Source organism: Dioscorea cayenensis, chromosome 4 (assembly GCF_009730915.1).
Source record: "Dioscorea cayenensis subsp. rotundata cultivar TDr96_F1 chromosome 4, TDr96_F1_v2_PseudoChromosome.rev07_lg8_w22 25.fasta, whole genome shotgun sequence".
Taxonomy (NCBI): domain Eukaryota; kingdom Viridiplantae; phylum Streptophyta; class Magnoliopsida; order Dioscoreales; family Dioscoreaceae; genus Dioscorea; species Dioscorea cayenensis.
The window spans coordinates 17804550-17823380 of record NC_052474.1 but is presented as its reverse complement, the minus strand read 5'-3'; positions in this window follow the sequence as shown (position 1 = coordinate 17823380).

Here is an 18831-nt window from a genome sequence, read left to right as displayed (position 1 = left end):
TGCATCAAATTATGTTGTTTATATTATGTATCTAGTTATGTGTTTATGTTATGCATTTAGTTATGCTGATTAAATTATGCATGTTTTAAGAGTCAGTTAGGAGTCAGTTACCTTCTGAATGTGGAGTCAGTAAATGTGTTAGTGGATTACGTGTAGGAGTGTGGGACTAGAGAAGAGTGTGCAAAACTAAAAAGGAAACCAAGAAGGAGGAGAGGTTTGGAGACAAAATCCTGAGGGTTGTAAATTGATCTTCTGTTTTCCTTCTTTATATTTTCAATATATATCCTTTGTGTTGAGCTTACAATTGGTATCAAAGGCATAATTGATCTTTGAAAGTTGTTGCGATGGGTGATACAACAAATGTTATCTCAAAAGCACCTATATTCAATTGCCAAAACTATGCAGCTTGGGAGGTGAAGATGAAGGGCTTATCTTAGGGCATGTGATCTATGTCATGCAATGGAGAAGGATGACAAGATTGATCCTCTTCCAGAGCATCCTATGGAAACATAGAAGAAGAATTATACTGAAGCAGTGACCAGGAAATACAAAACACTCACTATCATACATTCGGCTGTGAGTGAGGGGTTGTTCATCAAGCTAATGTCTAGTGAAACTGCAAGGGAGGCATGGATGAAACTGAAGGAGGAGTATGAAAGAGATTTAAAGGCTATAAGAGTTCAAATTTTTAATCTGAAAAGAGAATTTGAAATGCTGAGGATGAGAGATGAAGACACAGTGAGGGACTTTACAGATTATGTCATGGAAATTGTGAACAAAATTAGATTGCTTGGAGATGATTTAACTGATGAGAGGGGGAGGAGAAGATTCTGGTTAGTCTACCAGAAAGATTTGCACATAAAATTGCGCTCATTGGAAGATTCAAAAGATCTCACAAAAATGAGTGTTGGTGAATTAGTGATTCATTACAAAGCTGTGAAGCAGATACATAATATGAGAAAGGAGGTGGGTGGAAACAAGTAGAAACAAATCGATATTGCTTTGGTTGCTGTCGAGAGAAGCAAGTACATGAAGAAGACATTCAAGAAAATAATTGGGAGTTCTTCAAAGCCTGCAGAGCAAAGATATCAAAGTAACAGTCAGACTGAAAGTAGCGTGAGGAAGTGTAGAGAGTATTCACCTTGCCCACATTTCAAACAAACAAATCATTAACCAAATTATTGTTGGTACAGACCGGGAGTTCAGTGCAGTAAGTGCAAACAGTTTGGCTATGTTGAGAAGGTGTGTAAGACTGAACAACAGAAGGCAAGAGTAGCTTAAGAGGTGGATGAAGAGGAGGACATGATGTTTATGGAAATTACTGATCAGAAGACTGAAGCTTCCTACAAGAAATCTTAGTTATTGGATAGTGGATGCACCCATCACATGTGTTGAGATATTGAGAGCTTCAAGGAACTGGATTGGAGTTATAAATCAAAAGTGAAGATTGGAAATGGAGATCATGTCAGTGTGGAAGGGAGAGGAGAAGTGTTCATCAACACACTCCAAGGTAACACACGACTTAACAATGTTCTCTTTGTACTTGCAATTTCACACAACTTAATTACTGTTGATCAATTGATTGAAAATGGATTAACACGAAGTTTCCATGACAAACTGTGTGAAGTGTTTGACAAAAAGAGTATAAAATTAATGGAAGTTGAAATGCATGGACATAGTTTTCCAATAAATCTTGAAAAAGAAGATACTTATTATGTTAGTATGGATGAAACCCAACTTTGGCATAAAAGATATGGCTATTGTAACTTTGAAACCCTTAACCAGATGGCTGATGTGCAAATGATGATTGGTATGCTTCTAGTGAATTCAAGGGGGTGTGTAGTATATGTAAAGAAGGGAAATCTTATAGAAAACCCTTCCTAATTCAACAAGTTAGAAGAGCCACACAGAAGCTAGAGCTTGTTCATACTGATATATGTGGTCCCATGCAGGTTCAATGACTGAATGACAACTAATACTTCATTTTATTTATCGATGACTTCAACAGGTATACTTGGGTTTTCTTTATGAAAATGAAGTTTGAAGCATTCCAAATGTTTGTGAGATTTAAAGCCTCTATAGAGAATGAAACTGAATTAAAGATCAAGACCTTAAGATTTGGTAATGGAGCAGAATTTCTATCAGCTCAATTTCAAGAGTTTCTTCAAAAGAGTGAAATACATCATCGCCTTTCAACACCATATTCACGTCAAAAAAAGGGGTATGTGAGAGTAAAAATAGAGTAGTGTTAAACATGGCAAGATACATGCTCTTTGAGAAGAAAATGCCAAAATTTTTCTTGGCGGAAGCTGTGAACACATCAATATATCTGTAGAATCGGCTGAGCACTAAAGCATTGAACAATGCTACTCCATATGAGAAGTGGCCAGGTGCTAAACCTAAAGTAAAGCATTTGAGAGTTTTTGGAAGTGTTTGTTACACACAAGTTCCACAAAAGAAGAGAACCAAGCTGGATAAATGGGCTAATGTTGGCATTCTGGTTGGCTACAATGAAGTTACTAAAGGCTACAGAATCTATAATATTAGATTATATAAGATAATAGTGAGTAGAGATGCCAAAGTTGATGAAAAACAAGGATGGAATTAGGAGATGCAACAGATAACATCAACTGAAGCTATACAATGAGTTGCTGAGTCATTTACTGACTATCAAGATGTATTGAATGAAGAAGAAGGCGATGATAATATTTCAGTCAGAGGTTACAGGAGTCCGGAAGACATCTATGCAATATGCAATGTGGCTATCTGAGAACCAAATAGTTGTTATGAAGCACTTCAGTCAGAAGATTGGAGAAGAGCAATGGTAAAGGAGCTCAGGATGATTGAGAAGAATAATACATGGGTTCTTGTTAACAAACCAACTGGGAAGAAAATTCTAAGAGTTAAATGGGTATTCAAACTCAAGTTGAAAGCAAATGGGCCAGTGAACAAACAAAAAGCAAGGCTTGATGTAATAGGCTATTCTTAGGAGGTTGGCATTGATGTGTTTGAAACCTTTGCACTAGTAGCAAGGATGGATACAATTAGATTGTTGATGGCTGTTGCAGCTCAAAAGGGTTGGTTTGTGTATCAGATGGATGTTAAATTAGCATTCTTAAATGGCTACTAGAATGAGGAGATCTATGTTGTTCAACTTGAAGGTTTTGAGAAAGCTGGTGAAGAAGGAAAAGTATACAAGATTTAAAAGGCTTTATATGGGTTGAGACAAGCTCCCTGAGCTTGGTACAACAGGCTGGATAATTATTTGATAATATATTGATAATAGGAAGCAAAGAAGCTGAGTTCAAAGCTATGATGAAGTGTACTTTTGAGATGAGTGATCTCAGGAAGATGGCATACTTCTTAGGAATGGAAGTATAGCAGTAGGAAGATGGTGTTTCTATACATTAGAAGAAGTTTACAGATGACTTATTAATCAAGTTCTGTATGAAGAACTATAAACTATTTTGTACTACATTTGATATTTGGGAAAACCGATATCATGATGATGGAACAACTTAAGGCAATGGAAGTGTTTACAGGAGTTTAATTGGGAGTCTGTTATATTTGTGTGCAACTAGGCCAGATATTATCTTCTCAGTCATTTACTTATCTAGGTTGATGCAAAATCCAACCGAAAATCACCTCAAGGGAGCCAAAAGAGTACTTCATTACATCAAAGGGAACAACTGACAATGGGATATTCTATGGGAGAGCTGAACAAGTAAAATTACTTGGTTTTTGAGATAGTGACTGGGCTGAAAGTGATGAACAAATGAAGAGCTTGTCAGGAAATTGTTTTAAAGTGGGAACTAGAGTGATCATAGGGAGTTCAAAGAAGTAGGGACCAGTGGCACAATCGATAGCTAAAGCTAAGTACATAGGAGTCTCAGAGGTAGTTAAGTAAGCTATTTGATTGAGGAAACTTATGAAAGAATTGGTTCTTGATATATCTGAAGCCACGGTAATCTTATGTGATAATTGTGCAGCTATCTCCATTGCAAAGAATCCGGTGTTGAACAGTAGAATCAAACATATAAATGTCAAGTATCATGCATCCCGCTACTATGAAGAGAAGAAAGAAGTTAAAATGGTCTATTTTTGAACATAAGAACAGCTAGCAAACATATTTACCAAGCCTCTGAATAAGAATAGATTTGAATGTCTTAGGGAGAGGATGGGGATATGCAGCTTGAGCCCAAGGAGGAGATTGATAGCTGATAAATTAAGCAAATAAAGTGGAGAATATGATGATGATGATAAAGTGGAGAATGTGATGAAGCGTGTGGTCTTAACTGTATCAAATTATGTTGTTTATATTATGTATCTAGTTATGTGTTTATGTTATGCATTTAGTTATGCTGATTAAATTATGCATGTTTTAAGAGTCAATTAGGAGTCAGTTACCTTCTGAATGTGGAGTCAGTAAATGTGTTAGTGGATTACTTGTAGGAATGTGGGACTAGAGAAGAGTATGCAAAACCAAAAAAGAAACCAAGAAGGAGGAGAGCTTTGGAGACAAAATCCTGAGGCCTGTAATTTGCTCTTCTATTTTTCTTCTTTATATTTTCAAGATATATCCGTTTGTGTTGAGCTTACAGTTTCTATATTCAGGAAAAGGAAATCTTTCTTGAATTTATGAAGTTGGTAAGAGTTTTTACCATGTTAAACAACATTATCAGTTTCCTCAAGCATATTTTATGAATTTTAAATTGGTTTGTGAGATATTGAATGTCTAGTTGCCTTCAAGCCTTGATGTCATAATGCAGCAAACTTAGTGAGAAAATATATCAATTATTAGTTTCTTTAGTAGGTAGGTCCTAATTCTCCATTTCATATTGCTAAATCAAAAATGCCCAAATTAGAAGTTCTTGATGAGAATTACATTTTAGAGAGTCCTATAACTTTTTTGTTTTGAATATTATTAGAGATCCATGGCCTTACAATTAGCTTCAATTTCTTAGAGTAAAAAACCTTAAGTTAATTAAAACCTTTCTGAGAAATCACTAACTCACTGATCTATTAATGATTCTATTCTTCAATAGCACAAGAGGACATAAACCCTAACACTCATTTTATATGGAAATCCTTTTTACGATCTTCGATTTATATATTTTTGAATTTTCTAAATTTTTACTTCTTTCACAAATAACTATTAGGCTTCTCAAGTGGCATCAGAAGTAGTATCATTTGACTTATTGATACTAATAATTTTTGAGGGAAAATGATACTCTACTTAAATGACTAGTCATTTGTAGCAATTCCTAAGAAGTTGTATTAAAATGAAACAAAATTAGATTTCTAGAGAATTTGTGAGGATTGGAGAAATACAAGAAAATCATTTTATAAAAAGGTTTTGAATGAGGCTTAAGTTGATTATCTTTGTCACAAGCTAGGCTGTTGAGTGGAGAGAGAATATATGGAACTCTTTTATTATTAATTACTCAATCTTTTACAAAACTCACTCTCACTATCTCACTTCCACTCACTATGCACTTGCTCTCTCTCTAGATGCCTATCACTCTCACTCTCTTGCTTAGTAGCTAACTTAGCTTGCTTACATCCATTTACAATGGAAGACACTTATTTATAGGATGGTAGGTTGGTTGATATAAGGCTCCAGATTCATGCTCTTGTAAAGTGGTGATATTTGAGCACATTCTAGATGCATCAGTTGGTGTGAACTTTAAGAACATTCTAGGAGGTGCTGCTCTTCATCACTCCCCCTCAGCACCGACTTACTCTGAATTGTTGCTTTCTTGAGTATGCCTAGCTGTGCACGTAAATCTGCAAATTTCTTTATGCTGGGACCTTTAGTGAAGATATTAGCAATTTACTTTTTTGTGGGAGTCATCTTCATGTGAGTCTCACCTTGCAGCACCTTTTCTTTTCGGAAGTGGTAGTGTACCTCAATATGCTTAGTTCTAGCATGAAATATTAGATTTTCTTCTAGACACACTCCTGGCCAGTTATCACAATGAAGTGTTACTTGTTCAATTGGTTGGTGAAGATCTCTTAGCAATTGCATCAACCACGTGATTTCTTGTGCGCCATAGCTATTGATTTGTATTTTGCTTATGTTGTGGAGAAAGATATAGTAGGTTGCCTCTTGCTGGGCCATGACACTGCTCCTGATCCTAAGCTGAAGATGTAACCTATTGTCAATCATCGTGTGTAACAATCTCTAGCATAATCAGCGTCACAATATCCGGTTACTTGGCATCCTTCACCTTTATGATATAGAATACTGTAATCCATATTTCCTTTTAAGTATCGAAGTATTCGTCGAATTGCTTCCAAGTGTGGCTTCTTGGGATTTTGCATGTAGCGACTTGCTACTCCAACTGCATATGCCAAGTCAGGTCTAGTAAGAGTTAGATAGGTAAGGCTTTCGATGTCTTCTCCGCAAGTGCACGGGTCGCACACAAATAATACAGCAAAACCCCGTAAGGAATAGGGTTGTCGAACCACAGGGACTGGACTCAAAGTACTAGTTGATCTTCTAATGTCTAACAGGATCACAATTTTAGTGTAAAGATGATAACTATGAATCTTAAAGGAAGGAAGGATGATAGGTAAGGCCTGAAAATGAACTAGGTGAGAAACGCAGAGATAGAGCAGATGGAACTATCAGGTAGATTAAGATTGAGTATTTCAACATCAAGATAACAATACATGGAGATGATTCCTATGAGCTATCGTATGCCTACTGACCTCTAATGCCTACTAGGTACATTCTATGGTTCTTGTGTGTGCTCAAAAGCAACGTTGAACTATGGTTCTCAAATACACCAAGTTATGCCAAGATAACTAAATTACATAAACAGCTGTGCAAATCAAACCATAAAATAATGCAAACATAGGATTAAACATAGGAAACCAAAAGAACTCCATAGAACATTAGAAAAAAGTATTCTAAACATACAAAGCATCAAAGTTCAACATCCCGGGGCACCGTGGATGGTTAGCCCCTGAGAGATGTGTACAATATGGAGAAAACAACAATAGATATAAAGAAAGAAGAGAAGCCTCTCTTCTCTTCAAGATCACCTCTAATGTTGAGCTCCATATGCTAGCCCCACTGATAAGATCCCCTTGTGTATATCCCGCAAGTGCACGGGTTTGTCGAAGTAATTATCCCGGGTGAGCGGGTATCGAATCCACAGGGAGTAGGAATAAAAATACTTAATTCGATTCTTAGCTATGTAAAAGATCAATGATAATGAGTGTGACAATGATTCAATTCTCAACAGTAAAAGCAACAAGTAAGAGAGCAAAAGTAAAGAAGGGGGTAAGGCAATCGATAAAGATGGGGTGCCCGGATAATGCTCAGACTAGGATAATTGTTTCAAGTGCAAGAACCCTCTATTATGCTTCCTAATCAATGCAATGGTGAGTCGTGGAAATCCTTAATTACATAATCACAAATCTAAGGTCAACTACGCCTAACTCTATACATATCCCGGAGGAGAAATCGAACAATCTCAACACCTCGCACTCGCATAGAGTTGCAATGAGCTCTAGGGATTCCAAGTGATAAATCTCTTCCTTATTATAGACCTAACCCTTTGGTCCAGGTGGAAGGTCCCTAACCACAATTGAGCCCTAGATACTAAGATCACCTCAACGCTTCACTCCGTTGCACGCGCAACTAAGCCCCAGCGGAAGTTCATCCCTTCGACCATTCACTCTATTATGACCACAAAGAACTCAAGGAACGGAGGTAGAATCTATCACGCCGGGAGGAAAGGGGATGCTCCCTGCACTCTCGACTCACCCTCTCAACCCTCTCAAACCGAGCTTCGTCTAACGCTCGTGGTGTGTCACTCACTCACAAGGTTACCAACAAGAACTCTCAACCCTAGTGTCACTCTAGGGAAATATTCATACAATCAAGCATTCAAGGTTGGAACTCATAATAAACATCAATTTATTGAAAGCATAATAAAGAGGTTCAAAGAAACAAATACATCCTAGGGTTCACAAAACCAGAGTACCCATTAAGGGTTTAGCTCTCCATGGAGCTAAGTACAATCAAAGAAATAGAATGTAAAAGCAATGAATCCATAAAGAAATCCCCTCGATAGTCGTGTCGATGGTCTTGTGGAAAGTCCTCTACTCGTCGTCCAAGGATTCCCTCATCCGGTATAGGATACGCCTCGACGGAAGCTCTCCTACCAACCTTCTTCTTAAGGAATGACGATGTCGGAGAAGTAGAACCTCTCCAAAACCTTGGCCAATACCCCTCGAAATCCTAGCCGAAGCCCTCTCTCAAGTTGGGGAAAAGATGGAGAAAAGAATACGAAAATCGGGGCTGATTAGGCTTTAAATAGGGCTGGAATCGGGCGACTACACGGGCGTGGATGCTTCACACGCCCGTGGGGAATTTCCACACGGGCATGGATAATTTCCACACGCCCGTGTGGATCCTCTGAACTCCTATTTTCTCGTCCGGCTGTGAACAGTGCTGCTATAGTACTTTCTACCGTGTTGCTACAGTGTTCTGCCATAGTATCCGGCCTGAATAGCTTCCCGAATCCATACTTTCATCGGAGTAACGCAAATGGGCACATGTTCACGTCGTGGATCACTTGTATCTTCAATGATAGGCACGTTGGTGAAGCTCTTGTTCTATGTGTATAAGTCGGAATGCTCGAGTGTGACTGCTTTTGTGCCCCTCCAAATGGATGTGCCAACTTGAATACGAGGAGGTTGGCACACACTCTAGCATCTCACATCGACCTATGTCTTCGTGTTTGAACCTTAGCAAGATTTCCTCCAAAATCGGTGCATTGTAATCCACATTGGCTTCTTTCCTTCATACTTGGCCTCACAACCCTACCTGAATGAAAGTAACATAAAAACACACATATTAGTGTAAAAACCTGAGAAAAGTTATGCTCAACATAAGGAATGAACGCTTCGCATTCATATCGCACAAGCACTTATCACCCACTTCTCTTATGCCTCCGACTCTACTCTCGCATTGCACTATAAGTTAGTCCGGCCCCAAAAATGTGAAGGGGAAGACCATGGCAGCCATCCCCAAGAAGAAAAAGAGAGGATGAAGAGGAGATCCCCCCAAAAGAATGCCTTAGATCTGACTTAAAAAGCAGATTCCAGGCTCGACATGCACTAAGCACGGTGGTGCTCATCCCACTGAATATCACTGGATTGTAGTTTTCAGGCTCAACACACCCCTGCGCACGTGGGTGCTTAGGAGGTGCTTCTTCCCCTGAAAATCTTAGGAAAGTCTAGACAATAGAATCACAAAAATTCAGCATGCGTACATCTCTACATCTCAGCAGAGCACGGTTATGCAAGGAGCACACAAACTGTGCTTCTTCTCCAGACTTGTGCTACAGTAATTTGCTAAAGTAAAATGCTACAGTACTCAGCTATAATGATTTTGCTACATTACTAGTGCTTCTCTTGTTACAGAAATCACCTAGAATAATCAGGTAGAGAAACACAGTCATGCTCAAAACGTGCTTCACATGGAACACTGTAATGTATCATCATCTCGCATTGTAAATTGCACTGAATATTGTTCATTTGCACATGAACCTTTTTTTTTTGCACAAATACACAATAATACCCATAGTAGCACTGAATCACAATAAATAAACACTTAAAGATAAGATAAATACATGAAAAGGGTATGGAAATATATGTATATATATATATATATGAAATGCACTCATCAGCTACCTACCAATTGTCGATACATATGTAAATCTTCCAGGTCTTTTCCTTCTCCAGCATGAAGCTTGATATTTGGCTCCATTGGTGTAGATAGTGGCTTACACTCTTGCATCCTGTATGTCTCTAATAGATTCTTTCCATACTTTTGTTGAGAGAGGAACATACCTTCTTTTGTCTTCTCGACTTTGAGCCCTAGGAAATGCTTTAATTCTCCAATCTACTTCATTTGGAACTGAACTGAAAGATTGTCCTGCGTGTGCTTGATTTCTTCAGTGAGATCTCTAGTTAAGATGAGGTCGTTAACGTACACCAGGACTATGGCCATCTTACCAACTATGTGTTTGAGAATAGGCTCAAATCTGATGATGTCAAACTGTAGCCACTTTATACATGAAACTTTGCAATATTTCTCGTACCATGCTCTTGGAGCCTACTTCAAGCTATATAATACCTTCTTTGGCTTACATACATATTTTGGATGAGCCTTGCTCTTAAATCCTTGTGGTTACTCCATGTAGATGTCTTGATCAAGCTCTCCATGTAGGAAGGCATTCTTCACATCCACCTGCCAGAGCTTCCAATTTTTGCTAGCTGCTAGAGCTAGTGGTACTCATACTATTGTAAGATTTACTACTGGACTAAATGTATCATCATAGTCAATTCCATACTATTATGAGAATCCTAGTGCCACGAGTCAAGCTTTGTACCTTTCAACTGTTCCATATACTCGAGTCTCTACCTTATACACCCACTTGCACAAGATTGGTTTTACTTCTTCTGCCCTTGGTACCAACTTCCACATCTGATTTTGCTTACGAGCTGCTATCCCTTCCTCCATTTCTTTCCTCAATTTATCACTTTTAATTGCCTCTTTGTAAGATGTTGGTTCTTTCAACTTCCATGATTAGTGCAATATTTACATACTTAGTATTGGGATGTCTTACTCTAGATGATCTTCTTAAGGGTGGAGGCATTTATTCTAACAAAAATATAGTCTTCTTTAGCTTCTTCATAAACTCCAGTCTTCCAAGGGCTCTTAGTCTTTGATAACCTTGGACTTGTGTCTTCTTCATTTGTTATTGGAACCTCTTGAGCTTGGACTTGGTACTCTTTTTCTACCATTGCCCCAGTCTCCTTCATATTTGGTTGGACTGACTCTATTAAAGGCCACCAAGTTGAGGCTTCATCAAAGACTACATTCCTTAATGTATGGATGCACCCAGCCACTGGATCACAACACCTCCATCCTTTTCTTTCTTTATTATATCTAACAAATATGCAACATACCACCTTTTGTCAAACTTGGTTCTAAGGTGATCAGGCACAAAGATGTAGCACACACGCTCAAACACTTTGAAGTGTCCTGCTGTGGATTTAGTCTTCTATAATTTTTTGAATGGAGAGATAAAACCCCTCTTTTCTTGAGAAAACCGATCAATGATGTGAGCTGTCGTTCTCATGTATTCGGCCCAAAACCTTCATGGTATATTCTTGGCATGTAGCATGCTTCGGCATACTTTTGCATTGTGGTGTTTCTTCCTTTTAGCTACACCATTTTGCTATGGAGTGTTGGGGTAAGTTAGTTGTCTTAGGATCTTCTGCTCCTTCAGATAAGTACCAAACTCTTGAGACATATACTCTCTTCCATTATTAGTACGAAGGCACTGTACCTTCTTGTGTAGCTTATACTCCACTTTCTCTTTGAACTCTTTAAACTTAGAGAAAGTGTAGCTCATACTCCACTTTCTCTTTGAACTCTTTCATAAAGCATACCCGTATGTACCTTGAGAAGTCATCGATAAAGGTCACCATATATTTAGTACCACTTATAGATGCTTGTTTAACTAGGGCTAAATATGTCAGAGTGCACTAGCTTCAGAGTCTTATTGGCTTTGTATTTAGATTTTTCGATAAGGAAGTTGGTGAGCTTTACAGAATTGGCACCCGGTGCATACCATGTCAGTCCATACTTCTATGTTAGATAAGCCTTTGACCTTTGATTTCTTGATAATCAGCTTCAACTTGTGATAGCTCACAAGCCCCAATCGTTCGTACCAAAGATCAGATTTCTTGTTCTTCTGGTCTTGTCCAAATAAGCTGATTCCACCGACATCATATAGATAGAATCCAATTTGCAGCCTTCCATTACTGGTGTGCCTGATGCCTTTATATTATGGTACACCTTGACTTCCTGTGGCCCAAATACCACATAATTCCCTTGTATTGTTAGTTGTGAAACTGACGATAGGTTCTTTTTCATACCACGAACATGATAGACTCCCTGCAACTTAATTTGATCTGGACTAGAGCATGGAAAGATCAATGTCATACTAATGTGGGTGATGGGCAGCTAGGAGTTATTGGCTGTTACGATCACCTATCTTGTCTTGTACTTTTCCAAGTGTTCTGACTTTTTGATATCATCGGTCATGTGGTTTGAGCATCCATAGTCAATTATTCAGTTGTTCTCGTAATGATTCTTCTTCTGCTTTGTTACTACCATCAGAGCTACATCCTCTTTCTCTTCTTGCTCCTCCACTTTGGTGGTTATCATTACAAATGCTGCTTTAACGTCCCACTCTTCTTCTTTGCTATCATATCTTTCTTGATGCTTGGCATCTTGAAAGCTTCTTGATGTTGCTGCATTTCCTTGGCCATTCTTCTTATGATAGTCTCATTGATAGTGCCCTTTCTTACCATAATTATAGCAACAATCATCTCGATTGTCACCTCCTTTCGATAGATGGTTATCGCTACTCCTTTGACTGTGAGCTCCCCCTAAAAAGTCAGTCTTTGACCTCCTTCGCTGGGTTATTTTATCTTTAGGTGTGGGTATTTGCTTTAGATTGAGTCAATCCTTCCTTTTACTGCTGAACAGTGCCTCATCTTCTTGCTTTAATGAAACACCAACCATTTGCTTGGCTAATGCTTTATGGTTGGTGAGCATATTCTCCAGCTCCAATAATGTTGGCTAAGTTGGTTAGCCTTGGACAGTTGCCATAAACTAGCTGTATTTAGGTTAAGGCCATTAATAATTATCCCCAATATTCGCTGCTCACTGATCTTCTCTTCAAGGGCTACCTGAGCAATTTTGCTGTATAGTGATTTTACCTTGGTGAAGTACTGACTGATGATTATACTTCCTGGCGAGATTGTCATGAGCTAAATTTCAAGTAACTGGAGGAAAGCATCACTCTTCTTGGAGAATAGTGTAGCGAGAGTGTCCCATGTAATTTTTGGTGTAGCAACATCCCTGATATAGTCTAACAGCTCATCTTTAACAACTGTTGTAAGAACAAACATTGGCTTACTTGCCTTGATGCGCCACTTTTACAAAACCTTATCTTTTGATTATTCCCACACCAGAGCCTTCTTCTCTTTGGATTTAGTGTCACAGCAGCATTTGATGGCATCGCTTCTTGATAATTGCTTGTGTATGCATATTATTAAGTATGTTTTACATACAATGAGTATTGATTTTATCAGATTCTATAGCTCATTCTTGTGTATTTGTGTTATTTTATTCACATAGGGTTGTGAAGACGTTCCAAGGAAGAAAGAAGCAAAAACTAAATTGTGGAGAATCTATTTGGAGTTCTTTTGCAAAGATAGAATGAGCAAGGCACAATGCTTGCGCTATTCATGAAGATGTGTGCCGTCTTCCAATGATTTACAATTTAAACAAGAGTTGGAAAGGCACCTAAGGGAGTCACTAATTCATAACCCAACTTGTGCAAGTGTTTCAAGAGTTCTTCCAATGAATTTTGAAGATCAAGAAAGTCACACAGTCTACCACATGGACGTGTGCCCGCCCGGGTGGCCTTAGTGGACAGAGAAGTAAAATTTGGGATAAGTTTTTGCTAACTGTTGGATTCCAGAGAATTCACACGGCCGTGTGGAAATTCCACACAGCCATGTGGTGGCCTGTGCGGAAATTCCACATGGGTATGTGGCTGTGTGAGCGCTGGTGTGGATGCCCATTTTCAGACTTTAAGTAGCCGATTTGAAGGGTTTTAAAGGGGTCTTCTTTTCTACTTTTGGGAGGAGGCCTTGGCAAGGGTTTGGAGGATAGTCGTTGGCAGAGCCACCGTCAGCCTTGCTACACCGGAATGTAGCCTAAGCTTGATGGAGAGATCCTTGGAGAAGGAAGAGCTGTTCTTGAAGATCATCATCAAGAGAATAGAGGGGGTTTTTTTTTATTGAATACTTATATTGTCATTTGATTTCATTCTTAAAGATGTATTGCTTCATGGAGATCTAAACACTTTTGGGCACTTGGGCATGTAAACCCTAAGTTTTATTTGTTTCATTGACTCTTATTATGTTTCCTTTAATTGAATTTTTAATTAAGGTTCAATCCTGTTTGCTTATTGTTTGATTTTCCCTTAGAGTGACACTAGGGTTGAGAATGCATCTAATCATCCTTTTGATGAGTAACAGCTTCATTAGGATTAGATTTAGCAAGGTTGAAGATGGTTGAGAGGGTGAGTCGAGAGGTAGCAGAATGACCACTTTCCCTTCCGATGTGATTTATCCTACCTCCACATTCCAAGAGTTCTTTGTAATCACAACAGGGTGAAGTGTCAAGAGAATTATGGATCCTTTGCCTGTAGTAAAGGGTTTGATCTAGATTTATGAATAGGATTTATCATTTGAAGTCTCCAGAACCCTAAACAGTCCCACTCAGTGTGAGATGTTGAGAGTATTCTTTTCACCGAGGCATATGTAGAGGACTAGTCACAGTTGACCTTAGATTTAGGACAGTGTGTTTTTGGATTTCCACGACTCATTAAATCTCAATTAGGGAAGCTTAGTTTAGTCTTGCACTTGAAACAAAAGTAACCTAAGGGTAACATTGTCTGGGTACCCTACTTTTCTACTGATTGTTTTTCCTTCTGTCTATTGTTTGAATCATTTATTTGCATTTTAAATTGTTAACATTTGAATACATCTCACCAATCATTTGTCACTTAGTTTATTTAGCAATACTATCTATTCTTAGAGCCTATTCCCTATGGATTCGACTACTCAACCAGTTGGGTACTTTATTACTTTGATAACCAGTGCACTTACGGTACACACACGCAAGGGGTTTGTCAAGTTTTTGACGTTGATACAGGGGAATAGGCCTTATTGGAATATTTATACTTTTGCAATTTAAGCTATTCATTACTTAGTCTATTTCACACTTTCTTATTCTTTCATCGTTATGATTTGTTTCTCTTTTTCTTGATTTCAGCTCCAGGTTATGATCGAGGCAACCCTTCAACATTAGTTGAAGATGATCCAAAATTTGAGCAAAGACTTCATAGACAAGGAAAGGAACCAGGTAATATAGTTGAGCAGAATGAGCAACAGAGGACACTCTTAGATTATGCAAGACCCACAGTTTATGGCACGCAGTTCTGTATTGTAAGGCCATCGATTATAGCTCAGAGTTTTGAGCTCAAGCCAGGCTTCATCCAAATGATACAGTGATAAGTGCTTAAGTAGACATATTTTTCTATATGTTTTACATGTATTGAGCATCATTTTTACTATGGTTTATGTCTCATAAAGTGTAATTGGCGTTCCTTTGGGAAAAATAGGTTGTGAATGCCTTGAAGGAAGAAAAGGAAGCAAAGATAGGTTATAAAGACATATTTTGGGAGTTTTTGTACAACATAATGATCAAGACACAAGAGGAGTCATGTATGTCAGGATATATGCCAATTTCTATGAGAATTCAAGCTAAATTGTGAGTTGGAAGGGCACAAAGGCAGTCACATTCCCATGCCGCTATTTGTGTGAAGAATGTAAGAGCTTCCCAATGATGACTCGATAATGAGAAGCCTTATATCCTACCACATGGACATGTGTCCAACCAACTGGCCTTAAGAGAAGAAAGTGTGAGTCATGTTTATGAAGAGACTACAGCAAAGTAATGTAGCATATCCCTGTAGTAGTACTTTAGCAAAACACTGTTCATGTGACTACGTAAAATTTCAATGTGGTCGCGTGGGTATTTTTGTAGGCCATGTGGGTGCGTGAAGACTCATACGGTCGAGTGGAGGCACGTGACAACCACGATTTCTGATTATAATAGCCATTATGGCCTATTCTTTTGATATCTTTTGTGCAGTTTTTGAGAGGAGAGCCGACTAGGGTTTGTAGAGGAGGTCTTTGAGGCTTAGCGGGCATTTTTTCACCAACTTTGATCAATTCCTCCATCATAGAATCAAGGAAGCCACCGGCGATCCTAGCTTCGGAGTGGATTCCATCAAGACGTCGAAGCTCTCCATCAAGGGCATTAGTTCACATATAGCGGAGTTTATTTCTATGGCTTTTATATACTTTCATTCATTGATGGTTTATTTTGTATATTGCTCCATGGAGAGTTAAACCCCTAGGAGGTATTTGGGCTTGTGAACCCTAGGATTCTAATCTTATTTAGGTTTTCTTTGTGTTTCTATTTAATCCGAGTTTGGTTAAGTTTCAATCTTGTTGGCCTAATGCTTGCTTACCTTATTGATCTTATGGTTGTTTGGTTTGAATGATTTGTCGCATTGGTGAGAGAGAGGTCTCTATTAGGGTTAGAACCCCAAGATTGAAGAGGGTTGATAGGGTGAGTCATGAGATAGTGGAGCGTTCCCTTTCCCCTCCATTTGGTGTGAGGCGTTGAGAGATTTCTCGGCCGGGACCTTATAGGAGGTTAGGGACCTTTCACCTAGAAGTAGGGTTAGGTATATTTTTAGGAATCTGATACATCTTTTGGAATCCCTATAGTGTTATGTGGTCAAATGTGGTGTGAGGTGTTGAGACTGAGAGATTTCTCCACTAAGACCTTGTAGGGGACTATTATCGGTGATCTAGAAGCAGGATTCGATTATCTTTGGATTTCCATGACTTACCCTACTCATTCTAGAAACACATTTGCACACCTAGTACCTAATACCTGAATCCTAGGGGAAGCATTGCCTGAATACCCCACTTTTACTGATTGAGATCTCCATCTATTTTACCCTACATATTCTCATCTTCAATATATATTTCTTTGCACATTAGATCATCACATCATCGTATTTATCATTAGGCCAGATAGCAAAAGAAGTAGTTAGTACTAGTAACCCTGTTAACTGTAGATTCAACTACCAGACCCGCTAGGTAATTTATTACTTCGACACTCGTACACTTGTGGTACATGCACGCAAATTGGTGTATCATAGAGCAGACATCACAGTTCAGTAGTTTGGCCAACAAGGATCCAAATAACCACATTGATAATTTTTTAGAAGTGTGCGACATGCTCAAAATCAATGGGGTCATAGATGATGCCATAAGGTTGAGGGCCTTACCATTTTCATCGAAGGGAAGAGCAAAATAATGGTTTCATTCATTACCTCGAGCATCAATCACTACATGGGAAGAGATGGTGGAAGCTTTCCTTTCTTGGTACTTTCCTCCCAGAAAATCTACGAAGCTCAGTGATAAGTGCTTGTGTGTTAAGAATACGAAGTATTCTTTCCTTACGATGAGCTTGACTTTTATCAGGTTTAAGTGCTAATACATGTGTATTTTTGTTCTCTTTGTGCATGTAGGGTTGTGAAGCTAAGTACTAAGAAAAAAAGCTAAAAGTAGATCGTGAACGCACTATTTGGTGGAATCTTGGAAGCAACAAACGTGAAGACACAAGTGGGGCTCTAAGATACATGAATGTGTGCCAACCTTCATATATTCAAGCCATTACAATGAGTTGGAGGGGCATGAAGGCAGTCACATTTGCATATCCCAACTTATGCAATGATGGCAAAGATCTTCACCAATGAACCCATTTATTGAAGAAGTGACGTAACCTACAGCATAAACGTGTGCCTTTTTATGTTGCCTCGATGAAAAGTGGATTCGGGAGTGTTTTTGGCTGGGGTATGTAGCAGGTTAATGTAGGAAAACACTATAGTAATTTATTGTAGCAGTATTGTTCACAGCCGGCTGAAAATGAGATTTCCAGAGAATCCACACAGGCGTGTGGAAATTCTCCATGCCCGTGTGGATGCCCGATTCCAGCCCTTTTAAAGTTGTGATTCAGCCCGATTTCAGGATCCTTTCTCCCATCTTTTTTCCATCTTTTGAGATGGCCGATGACTAGGGTTTAGAGGGGTTTTTGCAAGGCTTCAAAAACTTGACACGACTGAATAAGCATGTAAACTTCAAGTGCACGGGTGTCGAAATAATAAATCTCAGGTGAGTGGGTATCGTATCCAAAGGGAATAGTGAATAGAAACACAACGATTGCTATCTAACTATGATGAGAATAGATCGATGATATGATGAATGAGATTTATATAAAAAGATATAAAAGAAATAAGAATGAGAGACAATTAAATTGAGAGGTAAGGCACTTGATAGAAGTGGGGTACTCGGATAATGCTCCCCCTAGGATTAATGTTTCAAGTGCAAGACCAACTATTATACTTTCTAATCAATGCTCAATGAGTCATGGAAATCCTTAAACACATGGTCCCAAATCTAAGGTCAACCGTGACTAACTCTACACTATGTATTAGCGAAGAAATAGCTCAGTCTCAACACCTCACATTATGTAAAGTTGCATAGGAGTTCTAGGGAATCCAAGTGATAAAACCTCTTCCTATGTATAGACCTGACCCTTTGGTCCAGGCGAATGGCCCCTAGTTACAATTAAGCCCCAGATACTAAAGTTACTTCAACGCTTCATTCTGTTGCTCTCGCAACTAAGCCTCAGCGGAGTTCATCCTTTAGCACTTCACTCTATTGTGACCACAAAGAACTCTAAGAAATGGAGGTAGGAAAAATCACAAAGGAGGGGAAAGGGGATGCTCCGTTACCTCTTGACTCACCCTCTCAGCCCTCTCTAATCTAGCATTGTCTAACCCTCATGGTGTGTCACTCATCTACAATGGTTACCAAGATGGACTCTCAACCCTAGAGTAACTCTAGGGGAGAAATCATTCCACAAGCACTCAAGATTGGAACTCAATTGAAACATCAATTAAGGAAACCACAATAAAAGATCAATGAAACAATAACATCCTAGGGTTTACAAAATCCAAGTACCCACTAGAGGGTTTAGCTCTCCATAGAGCACAATACAATCAATAATGAAATCGA